General features: G+C 45.9%; 1 protein-coding gene across 4 annotated transcripts in view; it reads left to right on the top strand.

The window, feature by feature from the left end:
- The window catches only part of PHC2 (polyhomeotic homolog 2), a 690,492-nt gene that overhangs the window by 68,613 nt on the left and 595,718 nt on the right, over positions 1–26,161 (top strand). For all 4 annotated transcript variants that reach the window (XM_086922215.1, XM_086922217.1, XM_086922216.1 and 1 more), the window contains exon 2: positions 20,776–20,894. The gene's annotated coding sequence lies outside the window, so the exon portion shown is untranslated. The remainder of the gene's footprint in view (positions 1–20,775; positions 20,895–26,161) is intronic.

Raw genomic sequence — 26,161 nt, 5'->3', positions numbered from 1 at the left:
AGACGTTGTTTTCTACTTGCTCTCTCCGAGCTGGAGCAATATCTGTTTCCCTGCCCGCATGAGCATGTTTACATCTCCCTAAAGCCGGAAGCAGACTTGCCTTCCCGACTCTCAGTCATGCAGGTAGAGAATGTGTGTTTGCTTCCGTTTGGCAGGAGATTTAACAAGCATTGGTAAATGCATTAGGTTTCGCCTATGGGATTAATAGTAAGTTAAGAGGTGTGGGAGCAGTGTTTAAGAGTAGGGAGAATAGTGTGAGTGTTCTCCTGCATGGTGAGTGGTGCATGAATGAAAGTTGACAAGTGTCTGAGTGCATGGTGAATGTGCCTCAATGCATGGTGATTGATGTGTGTTCAGTGCTGAATGAGAATAGTGTGAGTGTTTACGCTGAAAGATGTTACCCCGTACAAAGTAAGAGGTGTGCAAGTATAGGGTGAGTGGTATGTCAGTGGGATAAGTGCAGGATGAGTGTTTTGCGTTCAGGGTGAAAGGTGTGGGTGGAGGGTGAGAGAAATGTGAGTGCTGGGTGAGAGGTTTGTCAGTGGTGTGTTAGTGCAGAGTCAGCACTGTGTTAGTGGTGGATGAGCAGTATCTGACTGCCAGTCTGAGAGTCCGCCTTGCCAGTGCGGTAAGCCTACGCCCTGATCCCCCGTGACTTTTGTTTTGCTCACTCTGACGCGAAGAGTGTTCTGCCTACGATCAACCCGAATCAGGAGTTCTGCTTCTGGATTCTGTCAGGTTCCTGTTCCTGGTTTGACATGTGTGCTGTGTGAGATTTATCACAGTTGCAGGAGCACGACTTTGTTCAACACCTAGGTTCCTGTGTTGGCCTGGTTCTCCTTCTTCGTTCTCAAGCGGCGTGTGAGACATATCACACCCGCCTGATGGTTTACGTTCATCCTATTAGCGCATACTCTCAAGGTGAGGGTACTTTCCACGCAGACATTTGACATTGATACTTACCTGTTGGTACCCCAGTTCCTAGCCTGTTCACTTCCTGGCTGTGTTGTGTGTATGAGTCTCATGGAAGTGGAATGACACGTGGTGGGGTAGTTCAGTAACCTCTCACTGGAAATTGAGTGTTTTTTGTGTGTGTGGTTACGGAATTAATGATGGCGTGCGATGTCTGCGAGGGGGCTCATGTACACGTTGAAGAGGGTTGGACTGAGCGAGGAGCCTTGAGGAACGCCGCAGATGACTTCGGTGGCTTCAGATCTGAACGGGGGGAGGCGGACTCTCTGTGTCCTTCTGGCGAGGAAGGAGATGATCCACTCCAGTGCCTTCTCCTGGATTCCGACGTTGCTGAGTCGCTGCTCTAGTGTACGGTGGCAGACAGTGTCGAAGGCCGCGTAGAGGTCTAGGAGGATGAGGGCCGCTGTTTCTCCGTTGTCAAGCAGAGCTCGGATGTCATCGGTGACTGCGATCAGGGCGGTCTCGGTGCTGTGGTTGGCCCGGAAGCCAGACTGCGAGAGGTCGAGGGATCCATTCGTCTCGAGGAAGGCGGCCAGCTGCTTGTTGACGGTCTTCTTGATGACTTTTGCAGGAAACGGGAGCAGCGAGATGGGGCGGTAGTTCATGAGGTCGGTGGGGTCGGCTGATGGCTTCTTTAGTAGAGCGCTGAGTTTGCCGTGCTTCCAGCTCTCCGGGAAGGTAGCGGTGTCGAAGAAGGCGTTGATGATGTCCCTCAGGTGGGGTGCGATGACAGCGTCGGCCTTGTTGAAGACGTGGTGAGGGCAGGGGTCGGTAGGAGATCCGGAGTGGATGGAGTTCATTGTGCGGACGGTGTCTTTGGTGCTGATCGGGGTCTAGGCGCGGAGGGTGGTGGTGGGGGGTGGTGGTTCGGTCGTGGCGTGCGTCTGTTGAGTGCTGAAGCTGTTGTGTATGTCCGTGATCTTGTTGTGGAAGTAGGAGGCGAGGGAGTTGCAGAGGTCTTGCGAAGGGGTGATGTCGTTGTTTCCGGCGTTGGGGTTGGAGAGCTCTTTGACGATGTTGAAGAGTTCCTTGCTGTTGTGTGCGTTGTTGTCCAGTCGTTCCTTGAATGCGGTTTTCTTGGTGGCGTGGATGAGTAGGTGGTGTTTTCGGGTGGCGAGCTTGAGGGCAGTCATGTTGTCCGGTGTTGGGTCTCTGCGCCAGGTTCTCTCGAGGGCTCGGCAGTTCTTCTTGGAGCTCTTGAGTTCGTCGGTGAACCATGGGGCTTTCTTGCTACCGGGTCTGCTAGGCGGGGTCTTCAGCGGGGCGAGGTCGTCTGCGCAGTCGCTGATCCACTTCGTGAGGTTGGTGGCCGCTTGGCTGGGGTTCGTTGCGCTGGTGCGTGGGTTCTTGCTCAGGGCGGTCGCGAGCTGGTCGGCTGTGATCTTGTTCCAGCAATCTGGGGCACAGGTAGGCTGCAACTCACAAGATGGAGGAGAATGATTTGGGGTGCACCCAGCAATGCCTTGAGGGGCCTGGGCAGGTGTGAGAGGAGGGCTCAGACTTGCCTGGTAGCTGAATAGCCAATGTTCTGCTGGCCTAGGGGTGGGGGCTGGGCAGCTGCTTCTCCAATTCAGAATCTCATAGGAGACAGACAGGCTCAATCCACACTTTGGACTTCAGCAGGTGCTCCCACTAGGCAGGAGGAAACATATGTTTCCATGCGCGCCTTGGTACAGGCACAAAACTACTATTTCCCAGGGGTAAGCTCCCCGGAACACAGTCAGTGAGCCGGCCACAGGAGATGGGGTCTCTAGGGCATTTAAAGGCTCAAGTAGGGGGGCTACACAGCCCCTCCCCTTTTTTTAACTAATCGGCCCCAAGGGATGGGATCCTTGGGCCTTTAAAAGCTTGGTAGGAGGGCCGCGCGGCCCTCTCCCTTTTGAAAAAAATATTCAGCCTTTAAAGGCTCAGGAGGGGGCACAAACCCCCTCCTTTTTTTTACACAACAAAATGTTATTGTCAAAAGCCATAACAGCCCTGGTATATTCAGGGTTTTTGGAAATACGATATACATAGTAGCAGTGCTGATGTTGACATTTGCAATATCAAAATTGAACAGGTTAAGACCTTAGAATATATGAACAATAACCCAAACAATAAACAGAAGTGCAATTTACCTGTTACATATTCTGACATGTTCCCGGCCCACCCAATCGAATGGCTTTACAGTTATATCTTAATATAGCTCTAACCATCTTGTCGTCACAGCGATTCCATACTTGTTGGTGTAAGATATTGTCCACGGTTGTCCACCCACCTCTTCAAAATCTTGGGGTCCACACCTTGATTAATGGTGGAGACGTATCTTTACATACCCTGGGGATATCACGTTTCGCCAGTGTGAGGCCCAGGAGTAGTAGATGGCGCTTGTACCTGTTACCTCCTATTCCTATTCCCTCAGTGATGTGTAATATGACCAATCATGGTGAATATGGAATATCCTATCTCAACACTTCCGAGAGATATGCAAACACCCCCAACCAGAATCTTGATAGCACTGTACATTGCCACACTGTATGTATGAGAGTGCCTTGTGCACTTCTGCGGCGCAGACAAAGAGGAGAGTCGAGTAGTCCGACCCTCGAAAGCCTGTGCCTAGTGAAGTAGACCCCATGAAAGTATTTGAATTGTATGAGTTGTAGATGTGCCGCGATGGAAGCACCTCGCCGCTACTCCAGCGCCTCGATCATCATCGTCTAGTGAACCTAAGTCCTTTTGCCAGACGTCACGTGTTATGTCCAGTGTTGTGGGGCTATTAGTCACAAGTGTTCGGTATATCTTGGTGACCTTGTGGTTGTCCAGCTCCCCCATAAAAGCTTCAGCCTCTATAGAGTTGAATTTGGGTATGTCCTCTTGGTGTGCAATGTAAGGGGAGAATGCATGACGGAATTAGAGATATTTATAAAACTGCGAGCGAGACATGCCATATTCTTTTTGGAGCTCCTGGAATGACTTTAGTGTCTGACTGTGCATGACCTCCCCCACCGTAGATATGCCGATGGCTTCTCAACTCCCAAAACCGGAAAACATCGATAGCTGTGGTAGAAGTCCATTATGCCACAGGGGGGTCTCTTTTGTCAGTCTACCCCACCACCCCATTCGATGCAGCGACTACCTCCAAGTCACAAATACCGTCCTTGTTACTGACGGTAACATTTTAAGCGTTGGTCCTGAGTATAAGACCGTATGTGGTGTCATATTGTCCATTAACCAGCGTTCAACCGTGTATGCTGTATCTCGTCTAGCTCCATACCAGTCATTAAGAATGAGAAGGTGTGAAGCTGCATGATAAGCCTTGATGTCGGGGGTCGCCACACCGCTGCAGTATGTGGACTAAAAATAGGTTCTCAGGGCCACCCCTGCTGAGCTCCCGCCCCAAAGGAAGAGACCCAGGATTGCATTCATTTGTCGAAACCAGGTGGATGGTATTGGATTGCGTGGTTTTGGAGTTGATAGAGAAGGCGAAGTAGGGAAACCATCTTAAATATAGAAGATCTGCCAAACAGGGATAATGGTAGGTGAGACCAGTAGAGCACCTGCTCCTTGACTTGTACCCATAATGGGGCAGAATTTTGTCCCATGAGATGGACTGGGAAGCCGACAAGAACTCCCGCAGGTATTTGAATCCATCCGGTACCACTGTCACATCCCTTGACCATTCACCTCGTATTGGCCATAGGAAGGACTTATGGGCATTCATATAGAGACCAGAGGTCTTGCCAAAGACCTGCATGATCCAAAGCAACCTCGGGCCCGATCGATTGGGGTTTGAAAGAAAAAATAATGTGTCATCCGCATATAGTGCTATGTGATCCGAGACCTCCCATGACAAGTAAAAGCCACAGACCTGGACGTCCATCCTAACCCAAGCTGTGAGCGGTTCCATAGCCAGTGCGAAGATGTAAGGTTAAAGGGGACATCCCTGACGGGTGCCCCGCCTGATAGGAAAAGTCTGCGAGCCCGAATCCGCCACGCGAATAGAGGCAGTAAGGTCGGTGTATAGAAAATGAATATAAGTGTGGGGAACATCAGGAGAGGAAAACTTGCCTGGGACGCCAACGGGCGGTGCCGTGAGGTGAACGGAGGTACTTTGCTTGGCAGACGGGGAGCGCCGGGAGACTCCCCGAACTACAGCCCCCAGCAGCCTCAGGGGCGGCGCGCCCGTGACGCGCCTGGAGCACCCGGAGGCGCTAGAAAAACGCTGACCTCCCTCTCGCCCCGCGAGTCGCGCGCGGGAGCGACCGGGAGAAGCCCCTTGACAAGGGCGGGACAGTCTTTGGCAGTCGTTGGCAGGAGATGGCAGGGCAGGGCCACAGACCCTGCTCCTCGCAATGGGGAAACGCAAGCTGACTGTGAACGGCGGAGAAGGTAAGAAGGCCAAGGTTCCTAGGAAATCAGAGACTATTATAACTTACCTGACATCTGCTGTGGGGGCTCTTAATGACGAAATTGCAAATGCGGAAAAAGAACTGGGACTCGGCCAGCCCGCTCTAGAGCCCGGGGACCTAATCGACCTAGTTGTCCCTGAGTCCGCATCTCATATTCCACTGGAACCCAATGTTTTTGTTAGGGCTCCTACCATTCCTCCCGCACCCAGGATTACCACCTCACCTCCTCAACCAAGTAGTGAAATTGTATATCCTGAACTGGCTAATAACATACCACCTAAAGCTAAAAACAAACGAGGCAAGACAATCCGTAAGGGTGACTCAGGCAGTGCGGACAAACTGATTCCCGAGGATGTTCACGCCAACCTGGCCGAAATGATCGAGGGCTTATTTGAATCGCGGTTGGAACCATTGTTGGTAAACATAGCGAAAGACATTGTGGACACCCTGAAATCATGTGTGAATAACATTATGAGTAAATGCGACTAGATTGATAAATATTTACATGAGCGCAATGCACACAGCGAGACGCACTTTAAAAGTAACTTAACACCTGAGCAACAAGGGAGGGTCTCCATGACAACTAATGAGCCAGTTAGCTCGCATATGCAATCGCATAGCACTAACTGTGCCCCCATGGTCATAGCACATGATGATAGGATTGCATCTTTGCGGGGGGCACAAAAGGCTGACGGTGCGGGGGTTGGGGCACCAAGTGTGGCAGCGACCCCAATAGCCCAGGGGCACCAACCCAATGATCCTTGTAAAAGACTGACCCGGGCAGTGGATCTTCCACCGGATGCAGCCCGTTTAGTCGTTATTTTGACCGGGATCCCGTGCCTTAAACCACACCAGAGTGAATCTGAGTCCGAGCTGCTAAATAGAACTAGAAATTGGTGTTCACAGTTCAGTAGTGGGAGTGTGGATGTGGGCAAACACATTATAGCTGCTCGAAGGGTGGATTGGGTGGGAAGGAAGGTCAAATGCATCCCCGGAGACTGTGTAATTGTTAACTTTAACAGATGTAATATAGCAGATACTCTTCTCTGGGATGGTTCTGATCTAGTTGGTGTTGGTATTAGACCACTCCCACTAGGGTATTTTTATCCCCCTCCCACACACCCTCAGCCAAGATCATCCCACCCGCCTATCCCACACCTGATAGGAAAAGCAGGACGGATAGGGGCTCCGCCACACATAACCTACCAAACCCACCAGGCTCTACTGCGGGTGAGACCAAATCCCGTAGTAGCTCCACCCACCCAAGAACATTACATTGGCAGTCAGGGGACAGGGATCTTACTTAGTAATAGGTTATCCCCCCTTTCTACTGACTCTCCCCTAGATTCCAACGATTGACAACCATCCACCGTGCCCTCTATCACGGAGGTCACCCCTGCACATAGATATCGCCACATACCAGTGGTAAGCTGGAACATCGCAGGGCTAGGGAAGAAAGCCACAGACGCTAGATGGTTAAACTTTGTGTCCCAATAGGAGATTTTGGGTTTCCAGGAAACATGGGATGCCAGTGATAACTTTTTCTTGGACGGGTTCCGGAGTTTTTCAGTCAAGGCAACCCCCGGGGAGGGTGGCAGGCACAAAGGAGGGCTGCACATACTTTTCTCTTTAAAATTGTCGGGTGTCACTAGTAAGATTGATTGTACCATCTTATGCATCGAGTGGGCCAGGCCAAATTCTCCGCTAACTCTGATAGTTAATCACTACAATGCCCCTACAAGGGATAGAAACTGTTCACACTTGAAGTCCCTATTTCTGTTTTTATCATCATATAAGTCAAAGCAACATGCTTCATTCGAGATCCTGTTAATGGGAGATTTTAACGTCCACCCATGTGGCTGGGGTTGTTTGGCCAAAGAGGTACTGGGCCCCCCGGGAGCTGTCAGTACTCACTTTGAGCACATTGCACAGGGGGCGGACTTGGAAGATCTACTCGCAAATCTAAATTTATATGAGGCTGAAGGGTCATGGGGAGATGTAGGCAGGGATGACAGTACGATTATCGATTACATTTTCATTACTCCCGGGCTAATCGATATGGTGGTATCCTATGAAGTGTGTACTTCCCCTTTCAGTGACCATAATCCTGTAGTCTTGACCCTGGACATGGGTAGCAACATTGTCACCCAGGTTGAGCGTCTGGGGGACCGTGGTGATACCCTCGTCCCTAGGGAGCAGGGCCGCAGATTAAATTGGGCAAAGGTCGTCCCGGATAGCTTTATGGACAACCTTCTACATAACAGACAAGCTGACATCACAATTTGCACGGACAGCACATCTGAAGGCACCGCCATCATTAGTTCTTTCACCTCTATATGTACACAAATCAGCCATGACCTGACGACCATAAAGAAACGAGCGGATTCATCTAGCCCTAGATGGTTTGACAGGGAGTGCTCTAAAAAACATAATGCTCTCCTTCAGGCTCTTAAACAGCAGCCAAGAGATAGGGAGTTGGTGGGCCGGCTTAGAAAAGAATGTAGGCAGGCTACCGAGACACGTAAAAAAACAATAAAAAGTGAGGCCTGGGACAGCTTAACAACGGTTAGTGTACTGAGAGACAGTTCCCAATTCTGGATGATTTTAAATCACCCTTACTTTGCCATCTCAAATAACACCGTTCTGGATTGTGTGATTCCCGAGGATGCCTGGGTGAATCATTTTAGTAAAATATATAATAGCGAAAATGGGCCAGCTACACTCTGTCCCCAACAGCCTTTGACTGAAGCATCTCCTCTGTCCTTTTCTGAATTTGAGGTTATCAGGGCAATCGATGAAATGACCAAACATAAGGCCCCGGGACCAGACGGTGTCCCTGCAGACCTATACAGCTCCCAGTCACCATTATGGGCCAAAATTCTTACTAACGTTTTTAATTCAACTGTTAATGTGGGATTCCCAAAAACCTGGTCCACCTCAACCATTATCCCTATATTTAAGAAGGGCTCCAGATCCGATCCGGCCTGTTATAGGCCGATCTCGCTAATCGATTCTGCCGTAAAGATTCTTGGCAGAGTAATTTTACACAGACTAGGCTATATCAGTAAGGAGAAGGGGGTGCTCTCTGACCTACAATATGGTTTCAGAGAGAAACGAGGTACAATAGAGCAGTGTTTGAACCTCCACATGCTGGTCAGTAAATACACTATGGCAAAGGAGGGCCATTTATATCTGGCCTTTATGGACCTCTCCTCGGCCTTCGACCTGGTCAATAGGGCCAAGTTATGGGCCATATTGGCTGGCATTGGGATTGATCCCCCTCTGGTAGACTTCTTGGCCGCACTTCACGCAGACCTATCAGCCACCATTAGAACTAACCGTGAAGGCAGTACCACCAGACCTTTTAGTTCTAGAAGAGGTGTGAGGCAGGGCTGTATTTTAGCCCCACTTCTGTTCACCCTTTATATTAACTCCCTAGATAAAGCCTTGGAGGGGTCCACACCTGATATCCCCTACGTGGGGGGGTCCGCAGTACCCGTACTCCTCTACGCGGACGATGCGGGGCTCTTAGCCCGTACAGGGGTGGGGTTACAGAGGCTTCTCGACGTATTTGGCCACTTCATGACTTCGTTAGACCTCTTGGTCAATAACAAAAAATCACATATCATGCTGGCAGGGAAGCGACCTAGGCCAAAAAAGTTGAAATCTTTTAGCTGCTGCGAAGAGGGATTTCGAGGGTACAAGTGTTTACCTACTTGGGTGTGATATTTGAAGAGAAGGGCTCGTGGACCCCACAGGTGGATGCGAAATCTCTAGCTGTCACTAGATCCACCTCCGCACTTTTGAGTTTCGCTAAGCGTCTTGGGTATCGACCGATGGAGGCATTATTGAAGGTTTACAAAACCAAATGCTTATCTATAGCCTCCTATGGAGCCCCACTGTGGGGTTACTCTCACTGTGGTAAACTACAGACAGTAGAAAATCACTTTCTTAGGTCTTTATTGGGTGTTCCACAATCTACACCAGTCCTATCAATACACACTGAGTTAGGGTTGGGATATATCACTGACTTGCTCCAACTAGCGCCCCTAGTATGTTGGACCAAAACCTGGCTGAACAAGGACATTCCACTAAACCATACTATTCTTAGGGACTGCATGTCCTTGGATAATGCCTCAAAGATTCCGTGGCTGGAATGCGTAAAGGGGGAGATGGGCAGACTTGGCAGGCCTGACCTTTTTAGTCACCCAAACACTATACTTAGGGAAGACCTGAAATGGATTAAAGAAAACTTTATGAGGAGGGCAACCCAAACACGGGAGGAGAAAGAACTAACTAAACCTAGAGCTAGAGCCAACTTCCTCCTTCTGACTACGCCCCAAATTGAACCTTATCTAAAAATCGTGAGCAGACCATTCCATCGTCATTTGCTCATTAGATTTAGGTTCAATATAATCCAATATTCCCTGGGTGATTTCCCTGTGTGGGGTGTTCCTGATGAGTATACCCCGTGTAGCTGCGATAATTTTTCTGAGCAGACCCTCATGCATTTTGTCATGTTTTGTAGCCACTACAAAGAGAGTAGAATGAGGTTTTTGGCACCCATTTTAAGAGACGCAGGTTTTGTCCAGGTACGCCCTGCTCTACTTTACCTGCAGTTATTAGGTAGTACCAGGACAACCCTCGGGGTTGCTAGCTTCCTGGTCGCAGCCATGCGTACGAGGACCAGGATGCTATCCCTGAGGCAACTGGAAGGGTGACCCCACTATCTTGTATTCGCTGCTATTGTTTTTTAACTATATTCAACCTTTTTATACTGTGTATGAATTATATTGGTGTGAACTTTTATATCTACGTACATTGGACATTGTCACAGATTTTGACCCTTGAATGTCTCTTAACTTCATGAACTTTGTTACATTGCAATCAATTTTTAAATTTATGCTGTCTTGTTGCTTTTATGATTTTAAATGTAATCGAATAAAGCTTGTTTTGACTTGACTTGACTTGAATATAAGTGTGGACCCCTCCCTACCCCTCCCTACAACAACAAAAAAAACAGCCCCGGGGATGGGGTTTCCGGGGCTTAGTAACGCTCGGAGTGGGGCCGTCAGTGTCGGATTGGTAACGCGCGCACTAGGGCAATGTCCGAGGGGCCAGTGTCCTGTTCCAGCTGTGGGCTGCTTTTTTGAGCAGTCTGGGGGCCTTTTGGCGGTTTCTGCGGTGTTGGATGCCGCCAGCGGCCAAGTGGGTGCTTGAGTGGCCTTTCTGGAGGCAGATGGGCCTCCATTACCTCCCTTTTATCAAAGGGCAGAGGTATCATTCCCTTTCCCTCGATGGGGCCGGCCCATTAACATATGCATATTAAGCGGGGGCAGGGGGCCGGAGCAAAACTGGCCTCACTTGGATTCAGGTCTGTTTCACCAGTGTAAGCTAATCCATGCATTTTTTTCACCCCCTCTCCCCCACCTTTTTTAAATAAAACTTCGCCAAAGCAGTGTTTTGCAAAGGCAATATGCAAATGTGGGCCACTCTTTTTTTGTGTGCCTGGGCCGATTTCTAATCCTAGTCCAACCCTGGGGGCGTACATTTTCTTTCAATGCAATTTCATCTTCCCAGTGCATCAATATTTGGTTCACTTTACGCCCTCTTATCTGTCATATTCAGTGACCTTCTCAGCATTACCAACAGTCACCTCACATGGTTCTTGGAATGCACCCAAGTCAAGCCCCGCACACTCCTCGCATCCTTATTACTGACCTTATTGTCAGTGCTTGACTATTCCATAATATTTCTTGACAACCATCCTGCACCCTAATACCTGGAGTTCCCCCACTTTCATTCCTCAGGAAGGTGAGCTAGATCTGTCCCTCTGATTCCCACTGACTCCCAAGGCCGCCACTATGCATCTTTTCCCTTGCCATCTTCTTCATCTGTTGCTGAATTTCCAACCACACACTCCCTTTGGCAACTGGTTACTATCAGCCCCTATGTCTTCCTTTCTCGCATATACATCAGCCCCATCATCCATGGTGCTCCTACCTTTGGAATGCTCTACACTGCCTACTTTTCCTGAAACTTCGTCACCATATTCAAACTATTTCTCAAGAGTTGCCTGTTGCACACAGCATTAAAAGTCTTACGTACTACAGTCCTTTTCTGTATTGTGTCAGCCTTTGAGCCACTTCAAACACACTATTACACAACAACTTGAACTGTGCAGTAGTAGTAGACATTACGAAACATGGTGGAGGGATAAGCTCTGCTTAGAACATGAGAATAGTCTTCGTTTCTTATAATGGGGAATGGTGGATAGCAGGGGTGAGGCAGTAATGGAAGAAAGAAAGGAGCCTACCTAAGAGGATACTGGCGTACAGAGTCCATTTGATAGTTATGATAGGACATCCTTAGGCCTTCCTTGGTCTTTGTGATCCGTGTGGAAGGGGACCCATTTGCAAGAGTAAACCTTTGTTAAACGGGGGTGAGGAGTGGCTTATGGATCACAAATAATTGTTCTCTTATTAGGCCATAGTAATAGTTATCTGTCAAAAAGCTGTAAAAATAGCTAGCATGTCTACTTTCCAAGTGCACGTCTATTGGTCGGATGATTGTCTGACTTACTTTGTCTTAGAGTTTCCTAAATTTAAGGAGCTTAGGATCGCCTCTTCAGGATAGTTAGAAGGCATTCCTGATTCAATCCATTGTATTGGATTCCGTCCATGTCTCCAAATGACCGTTCTGAGTACTTCTGTAGTTTGAATCTAGGTTGGGTTAATGTTTAGCTGTAATTTTTCTACCTACTTTTGGACTTGGAAACTGTATGAGTCAGACATCTGACTAATAGTCACAATCACGCATTGATTAGTAGGGAAGCTATGGAAGATCCCTGTGGGACACTAATAGAGATCTTCACACAGACTCAGCTGAACCAATCTGGGGTTGCTGCCTGCAGTTTTGAAGGAATCATTGAAACCACTCCAGAGCCAAAATTCCCATCCACTCTTTCATCCTGTTAAGCTATCAGGGTCTACTGTATGTATCAGATAGATCTAGTAGTGTCTGTGATGCTTTGTGGACTGTGTTTTTTTTTTTTTTTTTTGCTAAAATGTATTTTATTTTATTAGCCAGTACTGTTTCAACTGCTTGCACCTTGATCAGCCTATCTGTCATGGGGTAAGCTGTTAGATTCAATGTATGCTTAAAGTTGTCAGGTGTACTTACTTTCCATGATTTTGTTTTGGAAAGGGGGGGTGCGAGAAAGACTTCAGGACATTTGATGTACTTCCCCATATGAAGGGTGTGTTTGCCATAAAGTTGACCACGTTTCCTCTCATAATACTGGCAAGCCGCTAATGTTAAAAACTGGACAGTGATCCATGTTACAATCCACTGTCATAATATTGGCAAATGAGTCGCCAGCTTATGTTGTTGCCAGTAGTCAGTGCCATAATGTTAGCATAATTTCCTGCAAAGTTGTTGCCATCAGTACATGGTACACTACTCCCCCCCCCAACTTCACGGGCCTGAACTTAGATACTGACTCCATAGGTTGCCATGTTTGAAAGTACAGTATTGCTGAGTTTCCAAGGGAATGTGGGGCTGGGACAAGTTTTTTCGCTTAGCAAGAAGGACTCTAGCTGGAACCTGCTTTCTTCAGGATCCCACAAACACGGACGCACCCGCCCGGTTCTTCTTTTTTTGAGTTATCCTTTTCCTTATCGTGTACTACAGAACCCTTGCTTTTATCAATACCCGCCCCGACCGGGTTGGAATTATCACCGGTCCACCTCCCTGAAGAGTCACGGTTACTACCCAGGTGACGAAACACGTGTCGGTTGGTGTATTCATTTGACAAACTCCAAGTTTTGCATAAACATCTTCTCTCACATGAAACTACCGGTGTCGAACTCTGTAATTTTTCAGTAATCGGACACTACATTTGTGCACTTGACATTGTAAATAACATTATCCTTGAACGTGTGCCCAAGACTTGGTTCTAATTGGCTATGTGGGTTTTTTACTCTCATAATACGCAGGGGTTATTCGGGCTTCCCCTGACCTGGTTGCACCGTAAGCACTTGTTTTTTCTCACATACTTTACTGACTGGCCTGAGCGCCAATCATCCTGCCTATCCAAAACCCATCGCAGATTTTGCATTGTGATATGTGCTGGACCGGTCTGTAAAAATGACTCTTCTGCCAGCACTTAAAGGCAATGGGACGTCACACTTGAGAACAGTGATTTGAAAGAAAGGTAAATCAAGCGTTGGAACGTGACGTTCCTGATGACATTAAGTTATTTGATAACCTTACTTCTGCTAAAAATGTTGGAATTCCAACTGCCATTTCTGTGGGGAATGCCTCCTCATACATCAGATGGTATATCCACACATATGGAATGGCATCCCAGACTGGCCTATTAAATTCAAATAAATACTTATTCGGGATAATTTGTGGCTAACACAACGCAAAAAAGTGATGAATGGAATGCTTGAATTATTTCCCGTCTTTGGTAAACACTCATGATTGCATTCCAGTGCACAATTTTTTAACTCGCCTTTGCCATTACAGACGGGCCAACTATACAATAGGCAAACTTGAGAGTTGATTACTTTGAAGCTTAGCCAACACGTCGAAAATGCACTGATTTTACTGATTCATGATGCCCTCCTCATAGGAGGCACTGTGGATCTCCTAGCCCATGCTGAGCACAAGTCTTCACATGTCACAAATATTTATAATTTATACATATAACATTAATATGGGCACAGTAAGTGAAATGTCTTTTCATAAAGGCCTCTAAGTTTACTCCATTGGCTCAGACAGATTTTTTTTCATTGAAATCTGTTTTTATTGGTTATACTTTTTCACTTTCCCATTTTACAAATACAGCCATTAACTGGAGTAGAATAAAATATCATAAAGTCAAACATGTTGCCGCTTGTTGGGCAGACCCCCAACTTTCATGCAGTCACATACCCTCCCCCGCATTTTTCAAACAAGCCGTACCTATTTTTTTTAATGCTTTCAAAGTTTGCATGTTTTCATAAGCATGACCATGATAAAGTTCTGTTGAGGGGGCATATACACTAGTTTTTTAAAAAAAGGAATCATGTAATAACTAAGGGCCAGATGTAGGTCACCAAATACCGGTCGGTAATGGCCGATTTCGGCCGTTACCGACTGGTATTTGGTGATTGAGATGTAGGGGGCCTAAATTTTACAGAATCGGTAAATTTACCGATTCAGTAAATTTACCGATTCTGTAAAATACCGATTCGGTAAATGTACCGAATCGGTAAATCTATATGTAGGTGGCACTGCAAACAGTGCCACAGGCCCCTAAGAATTAGTTATTTACCATGTAATACTATTGCATGGTAAATAACGAATTCTTGTGTACATGCACATGTGTGCATGTACACCTGTGCCATGTGGCACACAAGCCTGAATCAGGGGTGCAACACCCCTTGTCAATTCGGTAATTTTACTGAATCGGTATTTACCGATTCGGTAATTGCCATAGGTGGCAATTACCGAATCGGTAAATACTGATTCGGTAATTACCGAATATTCCCGATTCGGTAATTGATTTGGTAAAAATACCTACATAGCATTTACCGATTTGTAAATACCGAATCGGTAAAATTCGGTATTTACGAATCAGTAAATACTAATTACCTACATCAGGCCCTATATGTAGTCAGTCACATAACCAAGAACCCGTCAGCAGATCACCTGGATGCCAAGTCGGCCCGCCATGGGAATTGAGGAACTTGACACATCACGGGTAACAAGTGCTATATGAATACAAACCTTTCTTCCCCTTTTACCCTCCGCCATTCTTCCCTCTCCAAATAACTGACTAATATCCACCACTGAGATTACTTTCATATTTCCCCATACTAATTCACCACTAATCCTTTATGGGCTTCCGGAGTAGCATGCTTCAACATCACATCAGGGGTAACAAGTGCTATATAAATACAAACCTTTTTTCCTCCTCTATCCTTCTGCTATCATTCCAAATCCAAATAACTGACTAACCTATCCACCACTTAAAATGTACTTGCATGTTTCACTATACTAATTCAACACTAATCCTCTATGGGTCTCGGAGTAGTGTGCTACTCGCCGAAAAAGCGCTTCGACGCCTCATCAGGGGTAGTAAGCGCTATATAAATGCATTTACAATACAATACAATACACTGACCTATATAGAGAAGAATAACTGAGCATCTCAACAATGTAATGACAAGTCGAAAGAGGAGTCAGTGCTCTCAGGTGTAAGGCATCAAAGGCTCCTCTGCTTCAGAGCATATCAAAAGGCATACAAAAACAAGCATTGGCATAGCCAATAGGTCTCGCCTTTGGGGCCTTATAAGTGTTTAGCCATGCAACAGTTAATGTTGTTGCAGTAAGGATAGTGTGCTGCATAACTAAATACTTATAAGGTCCCAAAAGCGAGACCTGTTGGCTATGCCAAAGCTTGTTGTCATAGTTGCAGTACTACAAGTTCCAGAATACAAAGTTTAAAAGAAAACGAAACTAGGGGGCTTATTTACAAGCCCCGTGCTCCACTGGTACGTCACTTTTCCCATGTTTAAAAATGACGCAAAAGTGGCGTACGAGGCTTGTAAATACGTCCCCAGGTGATTAACAAACTACCTACTGTAATGTTGGACCATGCGAAAGTGTTGCAGAAATAAAAGAAGGGGTTGGTAGGGCGGAGGTTCTTCTGGAGCAGCAAGTTGAGATGTGGGGGGGGCTTATTCAATAGAAAGGGCGAAAGAACGAGAATAGAGTCAGACTGCACGAGGGAGTGCAGCAACGTCGGGTTTATTGAGGGGGCGGAGCCCGAGAGATAATATCCCATAATTGCTTCTGCCCTTGTTCCTGGCAAATTCCGCTCCGTGGGCCCCAGGGGGCTGACAGGAGTGACCCCCACCCCCTCCCCGCCGCCTGGGGGTAGCAGGAGCGCGCAGTGCCTCTATAGCCCGCAGTATCAGCTGTGCCTCGCGCCGCCCTCTAATGGCTCATTTATATGCTAATTACTGAGCAGGGAATCGATGGGAGCCGGTAATCAATATGATATCAGAGCAGCGAGGGACTCGCGCTCAGCCAGTCTGGAGGGGACAATGCAAGGCAAGCAATTATGTGCACACTGGAGGGGTTGGGATGGGACCCGACTGTGGGAGCCCAGCTGCACTCTCTCTCTGAGGCATGCGTTTCCGGGAGCCATCAATGTATACATAGCCTGGTAGGCTAGACTGTAAGAGGCGAGGCCATTGTTACCGACTGTGCAGGCGAACCATTGTTTCAACGTCTGCTCATAGCTTTTATAGCTTTGGAAAGGCTGCGTTTGTTTACATTCAGGCTTGCTGATAATGACGAACATGGTGGCCACTAACGTCATCTTTTCCTATGATTTTCATTGAACAGAAGTAGCTCTTATTACACAAAAGACTGGACACCCCTGGTTTAATGCATAGTTACTTAGGGCGTGACTGAACTTCTCCTAAAAAATGACTGCTAAGTTATGGCTACTTCAAGAGCAGGTCTCCGATTGACCTGTAGCAGGATTTTCCAAATGCTGATGTGGAATATCATAATTTAGGAAGGTGTAAAAACATGTTTAGTTACTGTTCATTCACCTATACATTTCGCTCAGTGTTTTAAGCGCCCATACCAGAGATTTCTGTAATCTATACAGCACTCATGCCTTAACTGCACAGGTTCTGCGAGCGAGGGAAGCTTGCCCCGCTGAATGTGTTCTGTGTGGAATGCCTGGAAATTGGAATATTATTGTATTTGCTGCCTTATGTGAGAGAGAGAAGCTTGCTTTGCTGCTTCCCTGCTGCACCTGCTGTGTGAGGAAGCAACGCTGGCAGAGCTGTCTCCTGGTTTGTACATGTCCAGTGACGGTGAACGTTTGTGGTGCTGCGGTTCTGTCCTTCTAAGCACGGACGTTTGCACAGTTTCTGCCCAAGTTGTAGCTGTTATATGAAGACGTGGTCTTTCCACTGCTGTTACCCTAGTTGATGAAGAAAACAAAGGATACATTAAATGAACTAGTCCACCATACATACCACATGAACCAAGTCCTGTTTCACAATGTTTGATGTGTTAAACAAAGACCCATATTCTTGAGGAAGGCGTGTGACCCCGTGGAGCAATTTTTGATCACCAAAACATTTAAATGGAAAAGATAACCAAAGGTTCATTGTTGTAACTGGCTGTTTTTATTAATCTTGGGGTAGGGAAGCAGCAGTAACAACCGTTTGTAGTTCACCCACACACAATTTTAATATAGGTCTAGCAGTTTACCAATGACATAAATGTCAACATAAGCGACCGTACCATACCAACATAGGGACCCACTTTCAGTTAAGGGGATAAGAGACTGCCTCTGCAGCAAGGTCCCCACCCCTTCAAATGCCGAAAGTCTTCAGGGTCACCAAAGTTAGGCGATAGACCAGCAAGGGTGTGGAGGATCTTTGTGCAGTGGAAGCCTTTGAGGCTCCAGCCTTTTTGATTGTGGGTGCAGGCCCACAGAAATTTAATTTCCGAAGGATTCTGTCGGCCTCGCTCCCTTGTGGCAGCTATGGGAGTGCTTTGCCCACCTTTATTATGTTGCAGCTTCTTTCGCTGCTGATCCACAGCTGTCTCCTGCCCAATGGACCTCTCACGTCTTGACGTTTTCCTGGTGTTACCGCTAGGCTTGTTGCTTCTTGCCATCTCTTGCCACTGACACCTCCATACTTGCTCACCTTCTGGGTCTAGTAAAGGTGTTGGAGCAGGCCATTTTCTTGATAGTGGCAATGTACTGATTGTACAAGCAACATTTCAACTCTCTGGTTTGTCTTATACCCCCCCCCCCACAATCAGGTGGACCTGCCATCTGTAGTTGGTGCTGTGGTCGTTGCTGCCTCTATGGCTGCTAGAGCGATGGTCGGTAATGAGAGTAACATTTCCTCTCTCACGCAAAACTCCGCAAAGTGACAAAAAAAACTCAGCCAAGCTACACGTAGTTCCGCAAGTGGCGGAATGCATTAACTTGTGCAGTTCACACTGCTTTTTAGCCCCTGGTATTTGTCCTAAGCTGTAAAATCAGCATGGACGACATCATGCGCAGCGCAAGAAGGCACTGCTGCTTTCTGCCGCTTGAATAGAAGTTCTACTCGAGCGGCATCTTCCTCAACGCAAATGGAACATTTCTCAATGTGAGCGGCAGCGACCGTCTGTGACTGCCTGTATTGAAAAATCTCGCTGAGAAGCGGTCTAGCATTGGATTTTCTTCACTCGCGCTTGTCAACTTACAGTTGGTGAGTGCGAGCGAGGAAAAAACTCAGCTCTGCGGAGCGTGGAGTGCGAAAAACTCCTCAAATTCCCCCCCCCCCCAGTCCTAAAAACTCTCTATTAGTGTTAATCTACATTATCGGGTTCAACCTGACTCCTAAAGGTCAGGTTGGACTCGACCGTGTTCCAGGGAGCTCTTATTAAGACAACAGACTAGAGGGTTTAGCTGAAAGATAAAAACCTCTCATTCACTCCAAGATATCCCTTTATTTGTGGAGTGGATGGGAACGATTAAGTCTAAACTATGGAAAGGGATTGCAGAAAGTCAACCCAACCCAATTGAGCTGCCATTGCTGCAAAGTGTTATCTCAGTTAGGGTCAGAGGTGTTTTTATGCTTTCTCTCTGTCTGAAATGCAATAAGTGCTGGCCTGATTTCAAGTGAACCAAATAAGGCCTGGTGTCCCAACCCCCGATTCCCCAACTCACTGGGGGTTATGAATACTTGTATTGGTAGTGATTAATTTGTAAAGCAAAAAAGAAGCAGGTGCCGTAGGGTTTTTCATAAGAAGCCGCTGTTGTTGCCCAAAGTTGGGGTTGCCGGATTCCAACACTGCCTAGTTTTGATTCCAGCTTATGCCTCTAACTACAAGCATCTCCCTCTTTCTGTCGCTTTATCTCCCTCTTTCTGGTTATTTTTCAGCCCTACTTTCTTTTCTCCCTTTGTCACTGTTTTCCTTTCTTACTCTCACACCTTTGATCTCCCTTTTCTGTCTTTCTCTGTACTGCTCTGGGTCAAAGTCTGCTGATGAAAATATGTCCTGGGCCCCAAAAAAATACGTTTCTTTGTACACCACCTACCACCACTGGCACACGTTTAGCACTGGACATTGGTAATTTTGGGATATGTGGGAACATACTGTAGAATTATGAGTTTACGGTGAGGGTATCCTCACAAGTGAAGGATTATTGGGGCAATGGGGAAACCTCACTTGTTTCCACTGGTAATCCCTCATTTTCACTTGGAGTTTAACCTGAATTTATCTGCTGGTTTGTGGCAAAAATGCAATCCTTACATGCCTGGTAATTCCTGATACTGCCCCTATCGAGATTAGCAGGGAACTCTTAATCAGACCCCCATAACCGCAGAAATCCACAGAGTTCTACAGGTCATGTTTTAAAGGCAGATTCCGCCCTTACCATAGGTATTAGGTACGCATTTATTAACGGCGACCAGAAACGCATAACGGTCGTATTAAGTATTATATAAATGTTGTATAAATGTTTTTAAATATGAAGGGAAAGCTGAAAATTTGCTTCTGGTAATCATTGTTCAATGTTCCATCCAGGTGTGACAGACAGATCAGCAGAATTTCCCAGAGGCGAGTTGACATTAGTGTAAAGCTGATATGGTGACTACCGCTGCATTACTGTATCATTGACAGGCTTCACAGACAAGGGCCACTGAAATTATGCGGCAGGGGAGGGACAAATTGTGCGTCAGGGTTGAGTTAAGAAAAGTCAAATTGTGCGGCAAAATGCAACACATTTTGCGATAGTATTACTTCATTCTTTATCCATTTTTAGACTTGTTAGCACTGTCTGGGCATTGTTTGCACCCCATTAGTACCAGTTTATCACTCAAATATAGCAATAAGCAACAGAAAGGTGACAAGTCAACCGTTGCAAAAGGCCTTCCAGTATGCGGCAACACGTGTCGCTGTACTTTTGGTAACTTTAGAACCATTTGAGTTAAATTGAAAATGTTTTTGTTAAAATCCGCAGATTATGTAGCAGATGATGGATTATGTGGCAAATCTATAATCATGCTAAAATCACAGCCACAGACTTTCCATAAGGCCCCATTCTGCTTGAGCCAGTCTGTAATGAGGTTGAATGGTGGTGGTGGGAGGGGGGGGGGGGGGGGGGTGGAGACCGGCATATCCCAGGCTGTCCCCTTCATAGTGTGTTTTTTTGTCTCCATTAATGTGTCCCAGGGGGGATGAATGGATTGTTCGGGACTACCCTGCAATTTCTTGCAAGTATCTGCTTGAAATACTACAAGTGAAGAAAAAAAGGAGGTACCCCCTGATTGGTCGTTGCCCGGTAACATCATAATCATCAGGAAATTAGGTTGTTCCTTTTTTTTCTACTCAGGGCGTGCGAATGATTGCAGCACGGAAGAGAAGGGAGAAGGGAAGCCGTTTCTCACGGAACAAAGAGATACACGGGGTGGTGCGACGCCCATGGATCCACAGAAGCAGCCTCAGCCCACGGTAGGCCGCGATTTCCATTTCTGCCTTTTGTCAGTGATTGATGGTAGGCCAACAGAGTGCCCAGCCATTGTTCTTTTCTTGATTATGGAGAACAGAACCCTAATGAAAACACAGGGTTCAGTTTGGGTTGTTCCTGTAGATGTGCATACATTTAGCAGTGTTTTCTACTCTAGGACGTAAACGAGCGTGGTGGTTTTGTTTCTGTGTTCCTGTGTATTTTTCTGCCAACTTATATGTATCTTTTCATTAGGCTGTATGGCTTTCTTGATGTTGTTCCAGAGCGTGGTGTGCAAATCTGTGCTCATCTTCCACGTGGATCTGTATAGGCACATCTTTTGGCATAAATGAGTATGTGTGCGCTTTGGTGGGTGTTTGTGATTATGCACTCAGATGTTAATATGTTGGTCAGTGTGTATATATATATATATATATATATATATATATATATGTGGTTCTCTCTGCGCTCTTATGTTAGCATACTGTCAGTATGTTTCCTATCTGTATACATTGTTCGCATGGCTACATTGAAGCCTGCTTACTCGGTATTCGTAAATTCATCTCTTGGCGTTGGCATGTTTGTATGTATGCTTATCCGTTTACCACGGTTGGCATGTTTTTGAGTGACTAGTGTTTCCCTAGACCCAACTTTGTGTCCAGGTCCCTGTGCAGAATTCAGCCTCTCTCTGTGCATTCCGTTGAGAGTGTGTGATTATTTTAATGCTTAGTTCTTGGTTCATTTGTGGTAGTTTAATTTTCTCTGAGTGTATGTGTGTGGCTTCATTCTGGGTTGTATATGTGTATATTAGTGATCATGCCCTTTTTTGTGGGGGGAGATGGAAGCTTAGGCTCATATCTTATCTCCATGCTTGGGAGACGCTGGCTTGCCTTTTTGTGTGCATTTATTTATTGTTTTATATGTGTACCGTTAAGACGAGGAGAGGTTTAGGGACAGATGGCTATTACGTTTCTGGTCAAACAACACAAGAAAGAACAATACAAAATAATTCATTGGTATGACAAATCTGACAAGTATTGCCACAGTAAGTACAAAGGGTACAATATTTGACAGATGAATAACAATTTGTACATTGCCTTTCCCTGCTGTGAAAGATTCATGTTTTCTGTGTTTTATCTCGTCAGGGGGCATACAGGCGCTTCCTTTGCTTCTCTCTCTGCTGTTGTCAATATTTCTGTGTTAATAAGGCAGATTTTTTCTACTCGGTTGCCCTCAGAGTTTATATTTTCCAAGTAAATGTGGGAAAATTCGAGTTCTGAATGTCTTTGTGTGCAGGACAGTGGAGGAGGAAGTGTCTCGCATTCTTTACTTCTCTCAGGTTCTTGGTGGGTGTTTGGTTTGAGTGGTGCAGCCTGTGTTTATTAATTCACCGTAGGTCAGTCAGCCTGTGCTTGATGCACATTTGCCTGTGGATTATTATTCGGAGCACACACCAGTGGTGTTACATTTTGAATGAGGAGGTTGAATAGTTTCAGTAGGGCGTTTTGGATGCTGAAATCTATTTCAGGTTCAAATTCAAATTATACTTTGGGTCCAAGATATTGTTTACTTTTTTGTGGTCTTTTTAATTCCTCCATTGGTTTGTTTTTTGGTCTTTGGTCTTTGCGGATCATAAAGGATGTGTTCCTCTGTTTTGTTTATTTTTCTGAACATGTGTGAGTTTCAGCAGGGCTGTGGGGATACAGGTTTTAGACGTGGTCAGGCCAGACTTTTCTACAGCAAGGGACTAGTATGGTTTTAAAATTGGTTTTGAATTTCTCATAAATGTTGCAAAATTATTTCTGCCAATTGCAGCTCCTATTTGTTTCAAATTTGTAATAATATATTTCTGGGTTTTTTCTTGATGTATGATTTTGTTTCACATTTTTCAGTTCAGACATTTGGCTCATTATCTCGAATTTGCTGGCTTCTTGTGTTTCAGCTTTGCTAAATGTCTAATAAGCTCGCCTGTTAGTTTAGCAGTCTCTACAGATACCTATTTGTGGAGAGTACATGCATCAGTGCTGCTGTGAATCTTATTTACAACCATGTCGGTTATGTAGTCATTGTGAGCCTTACATCCAAGCAGCCATATATCATCATGAGCTTGAGGCCTCAATTGTGCTTCTGTAAACATCATACATTAGTAACCAATGGGGAAGTAGTTTTGACAGTGCTTCCTCACATCACATGATGTGCAATTCGCTAGCTGCTTGATTAAGTTTTAGGAAAAAAAACAGTATAAGGGCAAGAAAAAAAAAGGTGTTCGTATGTATGCTTTCCAACGCGTCACAAAACTGATATTTCTCACACAACCCACTCATTATGAGTGGCGCGAACTTCGGTATGCTTACCGGTTACAGCTGTTTACCCAAAATGCAGCCTAGTCGCCTGGCTGGGCTTTAAGGAAACTGGCAGATTTTACAACCGAGCTATACCTCTGATAGGCCAGGAGGACTAGGGAAGGGTAAGCAGTATGTCAGTGACGTCTCAGCTTCCAAATATATTCTAATTTCGTTTTGCTTTTACATCATTTGTGTGCTGTTGGCCCATTCTTTCTTTTCTTGCCTTAAGGGAAGTATAATCTGTGAAACAGAAGGAGTCTCTTTACTGCCCATCACCAGCTAAGTGCAGATGCAGAAAGGTCATGCTCCTTGGAGGTAGAGGAACATGCTCCTGCTGTAGGGTTCCCCTTTGGGTAAGATGGAGAAGCAGGTGCCAGAGCAGAAGCGCGGACAGCACCAATGTGCATTGAAAGTGCAGTGCCTGCACCTACATTTCTTATGAATGCGCCTTCGCCCTGGAAAACCGCGCTTTCAGCCCACGCTATGGAGGCCAGGATGCTGTCGAATCGGCTGCAGGTGCTTTGCCTGTCCCATGTAAACCATAAGTCAACAAAGGTGTACAAAGCAACCCAAATGACTGCAAAAGTCAACAAATGGCATCATTGTGTATGAGGAAATTCCCAACATGAGGAGCGGAGCGAGGGTGCCATACTTTTTTCCTGAAGACTGACCCCTACTTTGGGTGCTTGTCGTTAGAAAACTAATACATATACTGACATGTCTGGTGGACAGTGCGTTCCTGCCGTTGCTGGTTTTAGGCCTTGCTTTTGCCTAGTTGACAGAACAAGCTGTCTGTTTGTGAAATAGCTATTATGAACTTGCAAAAAGGGCTTACAGCCCAACCATTGCTTACTGATGACTGGCTGTATTGTCACTCTCATTTGTTTTCTTTGTATTTGATGGCTTCCCTTATCTTGTGTTTGCCCCTCAACTGCAGTATACCCTCTTTACAATTCTTTTGATTATCAGACTTGTATCCTCCCACTGCTCAATTTTAGGGAACATTTTGTTTCATTTTCCTTTTGCACTCCATGAAAGTGCATGCGTTTTCTAGCTCTCTCCCTTTGGTGTTCTTTCCCCCGCTTAAATACCCAGCCATCAGCGCTGTGTTGCTCCCCAATCCTCCCTCCTTGTCTGTAAAAGCAGAGCACTAGGATATTTTTGGTAAGTTATATATGGCTTAAGAATATACTTTATAGGTTGTTTTGTGTTTTCTCCTGAATTTCACGCATTGCACAAAAGCACAAGCTTTTGCATTGAATACTTTTATAGTGCAGGGACTCAGCTGGCATTTGAGGCAGAATGTGTACTTAGCATGACCCTTCTCTTAGAGGTCCATAAATCTGCTCCCCGTGCTATGGCAGATTACCAATGTCTGGATCTTGTGGAAAGTGAATTAGGCATTGCCAAGCCTTTCCATTCTGACAGTTCCTTCTTTTTACATTTTGTTTACAGTTTTCTGAATGAAAAGTTTATGGAAAATAAATGAGGCCATTTATAAAGATAACATTGATTTCAGTGCACAGTTTTGAGATACCAAAACATACGTTTGCTTTTCCCCCAGCATTTTGAAAAAAGTTGTCTTTTGCATTTTTTAAACAATACTTCACTCACAAAAATTGGCAAAGCCAACAATTTGGCACTCACATTATAAAAGAAACACCTACTGCATTTGTCAATGTTTTTGTTTAAAATGGCTCTGGGCATGGACAGGAGCTGTATCAGGGTAAAAAAGACACTGCCATGGTAATGGGCAAGCCATGAGAAGGATGACTGATTTATCACTGCTAGTCCAGTTGGGACCAAAATAGGCCATCGATTCTTACACATGCTTTTTTGTGTCACCTATGTGTCTTCTTCTCTTCCAATAGGATTTCACTTGAATCAAATCGGAGGCCACTCGTCAAGTTGCCAAAAAATGAGTACAACTGCACAGAAAACATGCATTGTCCTTCTCCGCTCTTGCCATTTAATGAAGGCTGCTCTTTCGTGATCTCAGGCCCATCTGAGTGTCAGATAGGGGTTGCTCCGTGCAAACTTTCGAGAGCTGACATCATATTCACAAGACATGACATCTCTGCTTGTGCAACCAATGGAATATCATAATAAAATGTAATATAATAATTCAACCTTCATCCCTGAAAGGGATTTACAGACCTAACACTATAAATAAGGAAATGGTATAAATCCCTTTGAAAATGGAAGGATTCCAGACAGTGACCTCCTCGTAGATATTTGCGGAAGTGGAGTTTGACTGCCATATATCACCCGCAGTGATTTAACATGGCATTTACTGCTCCATCCTAATAATGAGACATTGTACTTTAAAAAAAACAAAAAATTGAAAACTTGAGGCAGCCGAATGGTAATTAAAAGGACGCACACACAACAACAGTGGCGGCCAGCACAGATCGGGGGTGGCGAGGCGGGGGGAGGGGAGAAGCGTGTTAAAAAAGATGGGGTAAAAACATACCTCCTCACCGCGCCTCTCCTCTGTCGTCGCCGCATCTCTCTTCCGTCTTTGTGCCGCGTTTCTCCTAGCTAGGAACAGGAAGCACATCCAGGCTCCCCTGACCAATCACAACGATGCAATGCAGCGTTGCGATTGGTCTGAGCAACATGGTTTGGTGCTCAGCCAGGGAATGGGAGCCTGGGCATGTCCTCCACCCAGACTATAGTGCAGCCTGGGTGGTGAACATGCAAAGTACGCATGACTGTTTGACCTGCCCAAAAGACTGCTGCTGTGCCTCAATTTTGTGTGTTTTTATTCTTCCAGCTCTCCTAATTCTTACCCTCTCTCTTTCCCCCTACTGCTCTAATTTTTTCAACACAACACCAATTAAAGATGGAATGTGGGCGTGGGTGCTACATTTTATTTTGCCCAGGGAGCTATCTGCACGAATGCCAACTCTGAAGTCATTTTAATA

Source organism: Lissotriton vulgaris, chromosome 5, assembly GCF_964263255.1.
Source record: "Lissotriton vulgaris chromosome 5, aLisVul1.2, whole genome shotgun sequence".
Taxonomy (NCBI): Eukaryota; Metazoa; Chordata; class Amphibia; order Caudata; family Salamandridae; genus Lissotriton; species Lissotriton vulgaris.
Note: the sequence above shows the minus strand (reverse complement) of the source record. Positions and strands in the feature narration are given on the sequence as shown.